Source organism: Prionailurus bengalensis, chromosome A2 (genome assembly GCF_016509475.1).
Source record: "Prionailurus bengalensis isolate Pbe53 chromosome A2, Fcat_Pben_1.1_paternal_pri, whole genome shotgun sequence".
Lineage (NCBI taxonomy): Eukaryota > Metazoa > Chordata > Mammalia > Carnivora > Felidae > Prionailurus > Prionailurus bengalensis.
Genome location: NC_057348.1, coordinates 377,242 through 391,325, shown reverse-complemented (window position 1 = coordinate 391,325; position 14,084 = coordinate 377,242). Strand labels below are relative to the sequence as shown.

The following is a 14,084-nucleotide window of genomic DNA, read 5'->3' as shown; positions in this document are numbered from 1 at the left end:
ATCTCTGGGCACCAAAGGCCCCTCTGGGCTTTTTAAATTTTTTTTTTTTTAACGTTTATTTTTGGGACAGAGAGAGACAGAGCATGAACGGGGGAGGGGCAGAGAGAGAGGGAGACACAGAATCGGAAACAGGCTCCAGGCTCTGAGCCATCAGCCCAGAGCCCGACGCGGGGCTCGAACTCACGGACCGCGAGATCGTGACCTGGCTGAAGTCGGACGCTTAACCGACTGCGCCACCCAGGCGCCCCCCCTCTGGGCTTTTTATAGGAACCGCTTCCCTGCCTTGGGCTCCTGGGAAATTCGGGAAATTCCTGGCCTCCTCCGACGCTCACCAGCATACATTTCCTGGGGTTTGGCAACGATTTGTTCCTGGCACCGCGGCTGTGAACCGTAGCAGCTCCTCCCCTGGGGTGGTTGGAGAGAGGGCCGGCCCAGAGCTCTCGCTCTTGCTTGAATTTGCATGCTGCCACCAGGTGGCAGCAGAGTAAATCAATAAGGAGAGGGCTGCCTTCCAATTCTGTGTCCCCTCAGCGGGTCGGCCCCTCTCTGGGCCTTAATGGCCTCATTGCTACGACCAGTCTCCTGCTCCACAGCTGGCCGATGACCTTCACCTCTTCCTGCCTCAGACCTCGCCTCCAGGCCCACCTTACTTCCTTTCTGCGGCCCCGCATGCCGCCCCCTCCCCGACCCGCTCTCCTCCTCTGCCCCCCTGCCTTGCTGCCTTCCAGCCGCACCGAACAGCCTGGCAACCCTCCAGAGAGTCCTGTTCGTGCGGGGCACTCAGCCCAGGCATCACCACCTCCTCCAGGAAGCTTCCCTAATAACCCCTGTGCCGTCCCCGCTTGGATCAAGAGCCCCCCCAGGCCCCGGGCACTCCATGTTATCACGGCCCGGTCCTCAAGCAGTCCCCGAGCTGGGAGACGGACGCAGGGGTGGGCACAGTGTCACCGTCCCTGAGGGCCAGGGTGGGGCTCCTTGGACAGTTCTGGGAAATGCCTGGGGTGACTCCAGACAAGGAAACTGAGGCACAGAGATGGGCATCGACTTAATCAGGGTCGCCCGGGCAGGGCTGGATTAAAACCCCCATCTGTGTGCGTCCAGTCAGTGAGAGCACTGTGACCTGGGCCCTCTACTGATCTCCAGGCCTCTCCCCAGCCCCCCCCAGCCGGAGTTTGGGGCTCAGGCGAGCAGCCCTCGGCCCTCTCCCCACGTGGGAAGGACAGACAGGAACCCGGGGCTCCTGAGAGCCCCATAGGGGTGGGCGGTGCAAAGGGCTGTCTGTGGGCCCAGGCGTGGAAGAAGTCCCTTTCTGAGGCCACCCTGTGTCCAAGCTCCCACCTCAGGGCTCGCTGGCCTCATGCTTGGGGCCCCCGTGGGAGGGGGCGGCCCTCCCCCCTGCACTGCTCGGCACAGCCCCAGTTTAGCCCCTGTACGTATGGGAGGCGGGAGCAAAGAAGTTGGAGCGCTCCTGGGAAGTTCATTCCTGGACCACGGAGGGTAGCGGCTGCTGAGTCCCCCAGGCGGGGAGGGAACCGTTCGGTCAGTCACCCAGGCTGGGCGAGGTGGCCAGGATGTGACTACGTCAGGGAAAGCGGGCTGGGAGTGGTCTTGCGCCACTTAGGGGTGAAATGTGTTGAGTCTGGAATTTTCTTTAGGACACGTGGACAAGGAGAGAGATAGGGCCACGCCAGAGGGGAGCAGATGTTTACTGGCCTCCTACTGTATACCTGGACCCCTGGATTCTGGGTGTTGCTGCCAGAAAACACTGGACTGGTCACCCACACCTGCCCCCGAGGTGGGAGAGCCCCCAGACCCACGAAGGCTGTGGGGGTGAGGCCGCTCCACACGTCAGCCTGCTGAAGCCCCCCCCCCCCCCTTCCCCTGGGCCTCTCGTCAGTTCCTCCAGCCATGGGACCGAGGCCCCGGGTGCTGAGAGCCAGGCGGGCATGGCCACAGCAGATGCCGGAGCTGTGACACTCACGCGTTCCGTGGCCACAGTGCCTTTGGGCTCCTGTACAACCTGAGCAGGGTGCCAGAATCCCCCACCACGGCCAGGCGCCGGGTGCCATGGGCCCCCACGACCTGGGCATAGAGGGTGGCTGGAGGTCCAGCTGGGGCCGAGTGCTGGCAGGAAGTACCTCCTCCAGGGACCCTGCCACGTGGAGCCCCTCTTTGTAACATTTGTCACTGGCACACTAATTCACTTACAAAACCAACCGTATTCTTGGTCCTGTGCTGGCCCTGGGGTCCTGCCTCTGCCCAGGCGCCTGATTTTCAGGGTGGCAGGGCCGGGAGGAGGTGGAGGGAAGGTATAGTTGAAGGAAGTATGGCCTGATGGTCAACGTAACCCAGAGGAGGGCGGAGTCGCACCAAATAGAGTGAGGGTGACACCAAGACTTGGGTGAGGTCTCTGGGGGCGGCCTGGGCAGGGCTGGGAGGTGGGGCGGGGGGCGGGGTCCCATGTGCCCAAAGGGCAATTCTGGGCTCCCCTGGGTGGCTCTCTCCCCACCAAGCCTGCTGTATGCCAGGCTGTGTCCCCGCATCCGCACCGGGCTTTGTATACAGTAGGCGCTCCATAAATGTTTACTGCAGGATGAATGACAGAGATCCCACGGGCCTGCTGGCTCTGCCCACCCGCCTATAGGAGGGGAATGTCTTTGAGCTTCTGCTCTGGGTCCTGGACTGTAGTTGATTTCAAACAGGTGAGTGGCCGGATGGGCTGGGGGTCTGTAGGTGGAGGGCCCGGGCACCGCACTCACCGGGATGGAGTTTCTGAGGGACCGGGGTGCCCATCCCTTGGCCCCCCCCCCACTCACTGGTGCCCCCTTCCCTGTGAGACCCAAAGCACAGCCCCCTCGGTGACCCCCCCCACAGCCTCCCCAGGACGTCCTGACAGCCCGCTCTGCACCCTTGGCCCTGAGTTGCCAACAAGAGGGACGCTGGGGCCTGAGGTCAGGACACCTGTGAGCCCAGCCCTCCCGGGGCCTTGTCCCGATACCAGGGAGAGGAGCGGCTCAGGCTGCAGAGCAAGGGAAGTGCATCGCCCAGTTTGGGATGGGGTGACCCAGGGCAGGGCCGCCTGCACGCACTCATGGGTCCCCAGGCAGTGGGCAGTGGGCAGCACGGAGCTTGGGTGGATGCCCGCCAAGGAGGGCCGTGAGTGGGGCTCAGCTTTGTCCCCACCCATGGTCTCTGGGGGGTGGGGCGGGCAGAGCCACGGTGCGACCTCGACCCTGGCGCGTGGCCTCTCCGAGTCTGTGTCCCCATCTGCACAATGGGTGTCCTGTGGCTTACAGCACAGGGGGCTGCGGTCTGCTGGTGGAACGGGGCCGGGCCTGGCAGGCAGCCACTGCCGGGGCCAGAGAGCCCGGCAGCTGGGATCCTTGCTGTTTCAGAAGGTTCCCTGGGGACGGTGGCACCCGGTCTGGAAGGCCAGGGAGGTTTCTAAGAAGGATGGGGTTGGGGGGAAGCCGGTGAGGCGACCCATTTTGCAGATGAACAAACTGAGTCATGGAACATCTTCATCAGGATGAGGGCTCCTGCCCCTCCTCTGGCACTTACATCATTCACCTGCCCCCGCGCGTCCCCCCCCACCCAGACCCACACACACTCACTGAGCACTTGCTGTGCCGGCCAAGGCTCAGGAGCTCATGGCTTGCATGTCACTTGCCCGTTGTACAGGTGGGGAAACAGTCGAATGGCCCAGAGACACCCCCCCCCCCGTTCTCTCTTCTTCCCCTCCCCCTGGGGCACGCATCCCAAGGGGCAGACAGAGTCCTGGCCTGGTCCCGCCTCAGTGTCCCCATTTCACTGGCTGGCTTGAGTGGACACTCCCCCAGAATCAGCAGCGTCCGGACAGACAGATGGACGTGTGGCCCGACACACTGCCAGTGAGACGGGTGCGAGGGCAGAGCCACCGAGTAGGTGGCTGTAGGTCGTGGTTGGGCAGGGGCTCCAGGGTCACCCCACCTGCCACCCTTTCTGCCCCCTCCCCAGCTGGGGAGGCCGTTGGGGCGGTCCCACACCTGGGCTGCTGTCCTCACGTCCTCTTTGCATCTTTGGGGCCACAGGGAGCCTGGGGTCAGGAGCACAGTCCGCGGAGCATGCAGGGGCTGGGCCCGGGGGTCCTGACTCCAAGAGGCATCTCTCAGACGCCCTGCACCCCTTCCCTCTCAGGCTCCCTGCGGCCCCAGCAAGGCAGAATGTGGCCTGCATGTCTAGGGACTGGGGTGGGCCCCACTCAGGTGGGTGCCGGGGGCCACAGAGCCGTGTGCCCTCCTGAGACCCACAGAAACATCTCTGCCACCTTACCCACTACAGATTCACTTTGCCTTCTCAGGCAGGGGCTCTTTCCTGGGGGTGATTCTGCCCCAGGGGACCCCTGGGCAATGTCTGTGGTTATCACGGGGTCGGGGGGACTCCTGGCATCGAGGGGGTGGGGTTCAGGGATTCTGTTGCACCCCCACAGCGTCCAGGACGCCCCCACAGAGAACACTCCAGGGGCTGCAGGGCCCAGAGGGAGAAGCCAGGAAAGAAGGAGATATTAGGGCTCATTTATAAATATTCATTGTCATGAAAAGCACAAACGTACAGAAACAGAGAGAGAAGAGCTCACCAAATTTGGGGACCAAAAAAATGCTTTTTAACGTTTCATTCTGAAATGGTTTCAAGCTCACAGAAGTCCCCAGAATTCCCAGGTTTGCCACCCCCAGCTTCCCTGGAAACGCGGCCAGAGTGAAGGCTGGTTCCGATCGGCTCCTCGTGGATCTCCTGCAGCTCGGGCACCGTTCCCCGTCTGGCCCTGGTGTCTCCTCCGCGCGGGACGGCCCACAGCCTTTCCTGTCCCTTGTGATGCGTCAGGAGTCCCACGGGCGGGTGGCCGCGTCCTCCCGGGCACCACCTCCCCGCCCCGGGCGACCATCAACTTACTGCTGACGGTACTGACCTGGGGGCTTTCCCCTCGGAACGCATGCAGCCTGTCTCTGGAATGTTCGCCCCCGGGTCTGCTGCCCACAGCAAGCAGGGCTGGTTCCCCTCCTCCCGTCCTCCTGCAGACATTGGCTGAACCCTTACATCAGTCCAGCCACCTCGGGGCGCCCCCGTCACCAGTACGCGCCCCGTGTGCCCCCGGGCCCGCCGGTGCCGGCTGCGGCGAGCCGCCTGGGTCCTCCACCCCCACCCGTGAAGTGGGCAGGGATGGGCTGGTTGTTTGGAAAGTGCTCCGCCCACGGGGAGGGTGAGGGAAGCGGGGGCGCTGCCTGTCACCGTCACCACCACCGACACCTGTCGCCATCACTGTCACCACCTGTCACCGTCACCACCACCCGTCACTGCCACCTATCACTATCATCACCACCCCCACCGTCCCCTCCCTTCCCGGCAGGTCACACGGCCCCTCCTCGTTCCCAGGCTCTTCTGGGAGTAGACATGCACCTGCTGCCTGGGTTCAAATTCTGCTGGGCTTTGCGATTCTGGGCTGGAAATACCGCCTCTTGAGCCTCAGTTTCCCCACCTGCTAAGTGGGAAATGAGAACAGCCCTCCCCCACAGGGCTTCAATTACCCAATCCAAACGGGAGTGTAACAGGGACGAGGGACAAACACAACGTGTCCGCCGCGCACGCGCACGTCCCTCAGGTGCAGCCACCGTGCACGCGCACGCGCACTGAGGACCGCGTCCCAGAGCACGCCCGCGGACGGACCCCGGACACGCGACGACGCTCAGGGAGGGAACCCGACACGAGAGGCCCCGCGGGGTGTGAGTCCGCGTGCGCGAAACGTCCAGAACGGGCTCATCCACGGACGGGAAGGGGGCTCGCGGGGGCAGGGGGATGCGGAGGGTTTGCTGGGGGAGGTGATGGCTGATGGGGCTGGCGGAGGGGGCTGTGACTGCTGGTGGAGATGGGGCTTCCTTCCTTTTGGCGGGGGTGGTGGAATGTTCTGGAATCAGAGGTGGTGGTTGCACAACTTTGTGAATGTACCATATGCCACGGAATCGTTAAATGGATCAGCTCTACGGAACGTGAAGTGCAATTAAATAAAACTTAAGAAAAAAAAAAAAAAAAGACGGAGACCTGCCGGAAAGCGGGCGGGCCCTGGCCCTCATGACCCCCTGCAAGTGCTCTGCTCTGGGTGTGCAGCACACGGAGACCTGGGGGGGCAGGCAGGCGACCGCAGGGCCAGGGGCTGCCTGGAGGCGGAGGCGTGGTGTGAGGCGGTGTGGAGCCCTGGGGGCTCCTCCAAGGGGCTGGGCTGGGCTGGGCGGGCGGAGGGGAAGTGGGGCCTGGAAGCTGCGGCCTCGGCCCCTCCGGCTCCAACTGTGGGTGACGCAACAGGCAACGGCCAAGGGCTGGGCCGGGTGGCCGGTGGGGGCCGGCGGGACCCGAGCGAACTCCCCGGCGTCCAGGGAAAGCGCGGGAGGCTCAGCCTGTAGTGTCTCTGTGTCCCTCTGTCTTCCCTCCCGAGTGTGTCCGTGTGGGGCCCCCACCCCCTCAGCCTCAGTTCCCCTTCTGAACAATGAGCGGGCAGCGAATGACCTCTTTTGGGTCCAGGCGGGGCCCCTGAACCAATCTAGGTTCACGCACCCTGACATTCCTCTCTGGGCCTCAGCCTCTCCATCTGCCAAGTGGGTTAATGGCAACTCGACTAACCTTGGTGGCCAGTCTGGGTGAGCACTGGGGGCTTCTGGGGGTGCTGCGCGGCATTGGGACACCCGGGGTCAGGGCTGGGGGCCGGGAGACCGCTCCGGGCAGAGGGCTGGCCCCCGCGGGCCCCTTTCCTCACGATCGAGTTGGAGAATAAGCACGGAGCCCCCACGCAGCTGCTGGGAGAGGGCAGAGCCCCGGGGTTTGAGGCCCGTGTTTGCCTCGGACCCCAGGTGATCTCTGGTGACCTCAGGTCGGCAGCGCTGACAGTTGTCTGGACACAGCCTCACCCAAGTCCTGGCCCCGCCGGGCGCACGCCGGAGCGTTGCTGCTCTTTATTCTTAATTTTTTAATTTTACTTCCACCCTCGTGAGGTTCAACGGTCTAAAAAATGTGTAAACAGTCCCTGCTGGAAAGATGGGGGTCACTGTGCAATCCGCGCCCCTCTGCCCACCTCACCCCGCATGTTCGCGGGCTTCCTGGTTGGTGCTTCGAGCAGCCGGCGACAGGTGTCCCCCCGCCACACACCCTGCTCTCCGCTGTCCCATGAAGACCCCTCAGGGCAGTGACCCGAGGACTCTGTACCTTCCACACGGCTGTGACTCCCCTGGTGGCCTCCTGCTGGGAACACGGATTGTTTGCAGCGGGAAGATGCCTCGCCGCCCGCCCGCCGAGGGGGACGCCCGCACTGTTCTCAGCAGCTTTGTGTCTGTGTCCTCGTCAAAAGACAGGGTCTCCGGGGAGGTTGCTCAGTCTCTCGTGCAAACCAGTGAGGGTGAGGCTGTCCCCACATCGTCAAGAGGCTTTTGTGTTTCTCTGCTCTGAACGGTCTGCTTACAGCCTCCGCCTGTACGACCGGGCTGTTGTTGTTGGCTTTAGGCACTCTTTATATATGAGCTTCACTGTCATATTTTATTATATGTTATGAAGTATACATGTAGACGTATAGTGATTTACAGTAAATATGTATGATCTATTTCAATAGAATTTTATTTAGCTTAAGAAGCTATAATACATAGCATATAATTATTTTCACATTAGTATATTATTTTAATATGAGTAATATTTATACTTTAGGTCTTTCTACGTGGCGCACATTAGCCTCCTGTGACTCAAGTGGCAAAGAGTCTATCACCAGTTTCTCGTGTGTCTTTTGACCTTGCCGTACAATATAGTCTCCGCACAAACGAGAGATGGTCCAGGGGAATCTGACTTGGGATCAAAGCTCACACCGGCTGTGTGTCTGCAGGCGAGTTACCCAACCTCTCTGAGCCGTGGCGGCCCCTCCCTCTGTCTGCTGGAGAGAACAGCCCCCGCCTCTCAGGACTGCGAGAGAATTCAGCGAACACAGGCCCCTGGGGGTGGAGACCACACTGCCAGTTAGCGCCCATGAACTCCTGCTGCCAGCCCCGCCCGCCCAGCAAAGCAGAAATCGGTGTCGAGAAGAGGATGGGCATCGCTTCTTAATGTTTATTAGTTATTTTTTGAGAGAGAGCGAGAGAGAGCATGAGCAGGGGAGGGACAGAGAGAGGGACACAGAGTCGGAAGCAGGCTCCAGGCTCCGAGCTGTCGGCACAGACCCCGACGCGGGGCTCAAACCCACGGGCTGTGAGATCCTGACCTGAGCCGCGACGCTTAACTGACCGAGCCCCCAGGCGCCTCGGGAATCACTTATTAGGGTCACAGCCACGGGGTCAAGGGCAGGGAGGCCCAGTGGTGTGCTGGGCACACGAAGGGCCAAGGATATAGGCACAGTGTGGGAGGTGGGGCCAGTGATGGTCAGCTGGGCCCCAGAGGCGGTCACAGCACCCCCAGGCTTGTCGGCTGTGATGGGGGCTGAGAACAGAATCTAGCCTGGGAAGAGACCACTCCAGCGAAGACATCAGGGCTCCCGCCACAAGGCCCCAGGGAGAAAGAGGCTGTGCCGTGTGCCAGGCCGTTCCAGACAAGGTCCCCACCCCCCATCTCCCTGGACGGGTAGCAGGAGACTCAGGCCAGCCCCCTGGCTCCACCTCAGAACTACCCACCTGGCAGCTGCTCTGACAACTTGAGCCTTTCTCCTGCAACCCACCAATCTCGTTCCAACCCCAGGGCCTTTGCACATGCTGTTCCGTCTCCGCATGCTCCTCCCCACTCTTTTCCTGATGAACTCCTACTTGACGTTCAGGTCCCAGATGCCTCCAGGAATTTCCTGATGCTCGTGGGCCGGGTCAGGAGGCATGCCCCCAAAGAGAATCACGACGTCCTGTGCACATCTCTATTTTTTTTAATTACTTTTTGTTTGGCACCCCAGGTGGGCACAAACCCACAACCCCTGGCACACCCCTATCTTCACACACGTCTGGCCCCCCCCCCCCCCCCCCCCCCCGCCCACAGGGTCTGGGAGCACCACAGGGCAGGTCCTTCTCTGTCCTGTCCCTCGTCGTCTCCGGCCCCACCCACGGGGCTTGGCGCGTGGTGTTTAGCGAATGCTGTTTCCCACACTGTTGAGATGCTCAGATATTTGAGACATCCAATTCCAATTCCACACTCGGTCCTGGGGCCTCATCCCGGATGTCCCCCGCCCCACTGCCGGCTTCCCCCCAGGCGCTCTGCGGGGGCCTTCGTGAAGCCGACTGGGCACGAAGTCAGGAGAGGGGAGAACTGCGGCCCAGGGCCCGAAGGGGCCCAGCCGGGGCCGGTGCGGCCACAGCACACGTTTCGGTCTGTACCGTGGTTCGGGTTCAAATCCCAGCTCTCGGTAGTAGTAACCTGCCGCGGGACCCTGGCCAAGTCACTTCAGCTCCGCACCTCGGTCCCTCTGCCACAGAAAACGAAGAGTCAGTCGGTTCCAAGCCCAGTGGGTCTGTGACGGTGGGAGAGAGCAGGGTGCTTTCTCCAGGAAGCGGGTGACCTGGGAAGAGGGCGGACAGACGTCCCAGAGACCACTTCCCCATCTGGGCGAAGGGGGCGCTGCGAGCGAGGGGAGTCGGTGCCCCGCGGGGTCAGCAGACCCTGAACAGGCTTGCTGGCATCTGAGTGAGACGGGCGTCTCCAAGGGCCACCAGGCCTTACCTTCTGGGAAAGCCCGGCCTTCAGTCCGCGAGGCCGGTCGTCTGCAAATCTCAAGGGAAAGGGGTCAGTTCTGCCACAGACCTAGGGCTTCGGGCGGCAGGCGGGATGCACACGCTGGGAGCAAGTCCACCCGTGGGGCGCTGACGGATCCACGAAGGTGGTCCTGCGGGTAAACCAAGGCACGGAAGGCACCGGGCTTGCCCGGGAAACACGGATAAAAGCGGAATACCCTTCCTGCATAACAAGTGGCAGAAAATGCCAGAACGGCCAGTGTCAGGAAAGATGTGGGGACACGGGCAGGGCTCAGTTCTGCGGGAGGGGAGGGCAGGTTGGCCCGGCTGCTGTGACCGCCCCGGAGAGGCTTCTGCAGGGAAACACGCACAAAACAGCTCGTCGTGATTCCCTTGTGACAAAACATCTGGAAACGTGTCTGCCGGCAGCAGGCTGGATAACTGGACCGTGTGAGCAGGCCCCGGACAGTGGGCCCCACACAGGGGCGCCTGTCTCTCTTAGTCCTGTCCCCCAGGCCCCTCCCCCAGGCACTGATCCCCCCTCCCCCTGCGCCTCCCCATGGCGCCCCCAGCATCGGTCCCTGGCCCCCCCTACCACTGACCCCTCTCCCCCCTCCACCCCGCTACCCCGCCCTGCCCTGCCTCCCCTCTTCACTGCTCTTTCCACCTCTGCCTGGGGACCACCGCCACACCTCGTGGCCCCCCAGCAGCAGCGGCAGGGCCAGGACCTGAAGGCTTCGGGGCAAAGGGGAGACACCAGGCTGGGGGCCTCGACCTCAGCCCCCACCCTGGGAAGAGGCTTGCAGGGCAGGCAGGAAAACTGGCCCCAGGGGGACACCCACTCGCCCTCCAGGTCGCCCTCCAGGTCACAGGCAGCACAGGGTGGGCTGGGGGTGGCTGGGGAGGGCAGCGGGACCCAGGCACCCCCCCCCCCCCCCCTGCAGGGGGCCAGCCCCTCCCAGCAGGAAACAGGAAGTTGCCCAAGGCCTCCACCACCAACTGCTCCCAGGGCCTGCCTGGACTCCGGCAACGGCCCCGTTCTGTGCCTCAGTTTCCCCCTCCGTAAAGCGAGCCACAGCTCCAGGTTTGGGTGAGGGTGATGTTAACTAACCGTCGCTGAGACCCAGCGCGTGGCACACCTGAAGCAGACGCCCAGCCATGGTAACAAAACGGCAGACGCCACTCGCGACGCAGGCTTAGGCCTCAGTTTCCCCAGCCTGAGTGCTGGAGAACCCAACGTGCCGGCTGGGCCTGTGCAGGCAGCAGACCGGGGACTGGGTCCTGCTGGCTTCGGGGAGTATGTTTCAATACTTCTGCTTTCCCAAGAGTCCCACTGGGATCTCATTCACACGTCATTCAGTTCCCCCATTTAAAGCGCACACTTCAACGGCTTTTAGTGTCTTCACAGAGGCGTGCACCCCCGCCCCCCACGATTAGGGGTAAAACAACCCATCATCCCAAAAAGAACCCCCCCCCCCAACCCCTGCGGACCACTAGTGATCACTCCCCAGCCCCCGGCCCCACGGGCCTCTTCCCGTCTGTGGATGAGCCCCTTCCGGATGTTTCACACACGGGGGATCACACGCTGTGTGATCAGCTTTTCGTGACCAGCTTTTCACTTTTTAACCTGTGAGCACTTGGGCGGGTCGCTCACCTGCCCGCAGTCTGGGCATCTGTCAAGCGGGTGGGAGTGGCCGTGGGGCCGCCGAGCTGGGTGGCGCTGGAGAAGTGGCCTCGCCGTCCCATCTTTGGAGCAGGGCCTTCCGAGCTGTGACGCCCAGGACGGGGGCAAGAGAGAGGGACCACGGACAGGGAAGGACGAGGCTGGGTTGCAGAAGTCTTACGAGTCAACAGAAAAACAGCCCAGTTTAGAAACAGGCAAAGAAGCTGAACAGACACTTCCCCTAGAAAGTAGCCAAAGGCCAAGAAGCCGTGAAAAGATGCACAAAGTTATCAGTCATTAGGGAAACGCAAGCCAAAGCCACAATGAGACACCACTGCATACCCACCAGGACAGCTCGACTGAGGGACAGAAAATACCAAGTGTCATCCAGGATGTGGGCCAATCGGGACCACTGAGAGGGGGCAGCCGCTGCGGAGAACAGTCTGGTGGTGGTTCCTCAGAAAGTTCCACGCGGCAACCATTTCTAGGCGCGTGTCCGAAAGAGCCGGGGGGGGGGGGGGGGGGGCAACGGGGGGCCCCGATAAGCACGCACGACGTTCACAGCAGCCTGATGCACAGCAACCGAGACGCAAACGTCCATCGACGTGTGAACGTATACCCAGCACACGTCTTCTGCGCACGCGCACGCCCACAGAAGACCGGGTCCACCGCGCACGCGCACGCCCCTCAGGTGCGTCCACCACGCACGCGCACATCCCTCGGCCGCGAGCAGGAGCGAGGCGCCCACCCCCGCCGCCCCGCGGACGGACCCTGAACACGTGACGCTCAGGGAGGGAACCAGACACGAGAGGCCACGCGGGGTGTGAGGCCACGTGGGCGAACGTCCAGAATAGGCCCATGCACGGACGGGAAGGGGGCTTGTGGGGACTGGGGGGCGCGGGTGATGGCTGATGAGGCCGGGGTTACTTTCTGGTGTGATGGAATGTTCTGGAATGAGACAAGGGTGGTGGTTGCACATCTCCGTGAAGATGCTAACAATACCATTGCATGCTACAGTGTAAGGCAGCTAACTTTGTTAATCAAATGCCAGCCCAACTTTTTAAAAGTGGCATTTGTTTCCAAGGTGAGACTCGGAGTTTGACAAGGGTGGTGGCCACCCGCGCCTCAGGGTTGCCACTTTGTGTCTGGGGCTGTGGAAGGAAGGCTCTTCCAGGCTGGTTTTGCTCCCAAAGGCAGATGTGGGGTGGTCTGGGGCTTGGGAGTCCGGGTAGGATGTTGGGGTCCTGGGGGCTTAGGCCCCACCTTGGTCCTCACCAAGCGACACGGCGCAGCTGCCTAAGTGTCCCCTGCACGTCCCTCAGGCCTGCTTCCCGCTCCCCCGCTCCCGCCTGCCCACCTGGGTGGCCAGAGCACAGCGGGAGACAGGACCGGCTCCGGAGACCACACCATCCCTTCCCTTGGGTGACCTCAGTGTTCCCTCTCAGCCGACCTGCTGCCTCATCTATGCAACAGGGACATGAACAGGCAGCCCCCCGCCGCCCAAGAGCTTAACACGGGCAAGTTTCTGAGCAGCATCTGGTGCCCTCAACCCCTTTTTCCCCCTCTAAACTCTCCCATGGCTCCCTCGTGTCCCAGACTCAAGTCCAGACGCCGCAGCTGGGCAGTGTGCCACCACAGCCGAGCCTTGCCCCATCACCACCGGGGGCTCCGATGGGACAAGGACCCCCCACCCCTGATCCTTAGATTCCCTGACACCCTCTCCCAGACCCCCGAGACATCAGGAGGGTCCCCCGAGACAACGCTTCCCGCTTCTGCCCCCAGAAAGCACCCAGGAGCGATTGCCCCATTTTCTCCTTCTCTTGCTGTTTGTGGACAACTGTCAACACCAGGACTCCCAACCGCTGCCCTGGCTCCGCCCCTGGAGAGCAAACTGAGGCCCACCTCGAGGTCCTGGGAAGGGGGAACAGCCAGCGGGCTCAGGTCAGAGGAAGCGGAGGCCCCAGTGGGGTCCGAACCTTCTGGGTCCCACTCTTCACCACACATAGAATCGTCTTTCAAAACCCATGGAGCTCTTTCTTTCTCAGTGTACGTATTGTAAGGAATCTCTACACCCAACATGGGGCACGAACTCACGACCCCCCCCCCCCCCCCCCCCCCCCCGCGCGTCAAGTGGGATACATGCTCTTCTGAGCCAGCCTGGCACCCTGGGGCTGTCGCTTGCAAAACAAGAAGGGTCAAGGCGACAAACTGTAGGTGCTCAATTAATGCAGCCTCACCCCTACTCTAATGAGACGCTTACTTCAGGATTGCTAGGGTCTGCCCCGCTTCCCAGTGGCTCCCCGGTGACTGTTCAGGGTCAAGTACACAGTGGGTGCTCAGGAGATGGTGAATACACCAGCCAAATACAATCCTGTCGTTTGGGGCCTGGCGACCTTGGACGGTGAACGAAGTTCCCAGGGCCTCAGTTTCCCCATTCAAAACACCAGGGCTCAGCCAGTCCCTAGCCTACGTGGTTGTGTGTGTGACGGAGGAAACACCTGTCTACGGCGGCGGCGGCGATGCGCGGCCGGCCGTACCCGCCACCCCCGCGCGCGCCCCGGGGCATCCCGCCGCGCGCCCTGGGAGCCTGGCGAGGGGCCTGGAGGCCCGCAGAGCGGACCCGTCGGGGGCGCCCGGGCCGAGGGTGAGGGGGCCGTGGGCGGAGGGGGGGGGGGGGAGGGCGGGGACGGTAGGGAAAGCACCCCACCCCCCAC

General features: G+C 62.5%; 2 long non-coding RNA genes across 2 annotated transcripts; one reads left to right on the top strand and one right to left on the bottom strand.

Moving 5' to 3' along the window:
- Positions 1 to 4,636: 4,636 nt before the first annotated feature.
- Positions 4,637 to 5,129, bottom strand: LOC122486348. Its single transcript, XR_006298135.1, has 2 exons — positions 4,946 to 5,129; positions 4,637 to 4,845 (listed from the first exon to the last, which is right to left on the bottom strand). It is a non-coding gene; the product is annotated as an uncharacterized LOC122486348 (long non-coding RNA).
- A 1,222-nt stretch (positions 5,130 to 6,351) lies between these two features.
- LOC122486621 lies at positions 6,352 to 7,829 on the top strand. The gene is made up of 2 exons (XR_006298194.1): positions 6,352 to 7,417; positions 7,720 to 7,829. It is a non-coding gene; the product is annotated as an uncharacterized LOC122486621 (long non-coding RNA).
- The last annotated feature ends 6,255 nt before the right edge of the window (positions 7,830 to 14,084 follow it).